Source organism: Nicotiana tabacum, chromosome 21, assembly GCF_000715075.1.
Source record: "Nicotiana tabacum cultivar K326 chromosome 21, ASM71507v2, whole genome shotgun sequence".
Taxonomy (NCBI): domain Eukaryota; kingdom Viridiplantae; phylum Streptophyta; class Magnoliopsida; order Solanales; family Solanaceae; genus Nicotiana; species Nicotiana tabacum.
This window is the reverse complement of record NC_134100.1, coordinates 100,007,424-100,008,923: the sequence shown is the minus strand read 5'-3', so window position 1 is coordinate 100,008,923 and position 1,500 is coordinate 100,007,424. Positions and strand designations below refer to the sequence as shown.

General features: G+C 39.0%; 1 non-coding gene across 1 annotated transcript; it reads left to right on the top strand.

The window, feature by feature from the left end:
• Positions 1-385: 385 nt before the first annotated feature.
• Positions 386-492, top strand: LOC142175565 (small nucleolar RNA R71). Its single transcript, XR_012704675.1, has one exon. It is a non-coding gene; the product is annotated as a small nucleolar RNA R71 (small nucleolar RNA).
• Positions 493-1,500: the final 1,008 nt, after the last annotated feature.

The window sequence follows — 1,500 nt, the reverse complement described above, 5'->3', positions numbered from 1 at the left end:
CATTGCATTATAGTTTCCTACAGCATTCACTTCCTCAGTTGAGGCTTGACACTCATGGGTGGGGTGTCCTCTTCCACATATATCGCAAGTTGTGTGGTGTACATTTTGCATCGAAGCTACAGTTAGCTTCCGTATTTCTTTAGCCACAACATCAAGTTGTACTTGAGCTGATGTAGTAGCATCAACTTGGTGAACACTAGTTGACTTTCTTCTTTCCATACTCTCAGAGGGCCACTGATTAGCATCTTCAGATAATTCATCAAGAATTGTAACTATCTCATCTGGAGTCTTTTTCATAAAAGGACCTCCAACTGCATTGCTCAAAGTTCTACGCGAGGCCGATGTCAATCCATCCCAAAATTCCTGGATTTGCATCCAGAGTTCAATTCCGCTATGTTGACACCTTCTAACTATCTCCTTAAACCTCTCCCAGGCTTCAAAAACAGTTTCATTCTCTTTCTGGCAGAAGTTATGGATTTCTCTTCTAAACTTGCTCGTCTTGGCTGAGGAGAAGTATTTATCAAGAAATTTTCTGGTCATTTTCTCCCATATTCTAATTGATCCATTTGGCTAGCTTTGAAGCTACTGCTTCGCATCATCTTTAAGTGAAAAGGGGAATGCCCTTAAATACACTGCATCTTGTGACACCCCATTATATTGAAAAGTGTTCATAATCTCCTCGAAGTCCATCAGATGCGTGTTTAGATCTTTGTTCATCTTCCCTCTGAAAACGCAGTTGCATTGAATGGTTTGAAGAAAACCTTGCCTCAACTCAAAATTATTGGCTGCAATTGGAGGTGGTTTAACACTTGACAATCATTGATTGTAGACTGGTCTGACATAGTCACCCAATGTTCTACCAGGCCTTGGTATCATATTCTCGAACTGGTCTTCAATCAAGGGTCGATTTAGATTGAATATTCAACCCCTATTGTCTTCGATAGTATCCTCAGTAGCTCTATGGGTTGCCTCAGCAGCTATCCTTGCAGCTGCCTCTACCTCATTGTCATCATTATTAGCCATCTGTTCTTGGGTTGAAGATTGCCCCAAGAACCTTACGATAAATTGTTTCTCCTTCCTCAGTTGCCGCAGGTGTTTTTCCAATTCCGGTTTATAGGGTATTACTTCTCTACAAGTAGATCATGTCATACACCATGGACTTAACATGTTGCATGCCCACAGAGGAGAAACCCGTGAAGAACAAAAATAAAAATAAATTCCTGAATTATCACTATAAACTATTTTCAACACTATTAATTGTCAATCCCCAGCAATGGCGCCAAATGTTAACGAGCGTAAAACACACACTTAAATTATGCTCGCTAGTCAAGATAGTATAGTATAATTATCATCTTTACAGAGATTAGGTTTAAACAGTATTCTTGTAGTTCGTAGCTCGATTGTTATCCACGAGGATCAACAATGGATATTTATACAATTAAGAATTAAAACTAAATAAGAACCTAAACTATTGACTAATGACAATCTCAACAAAGGTAA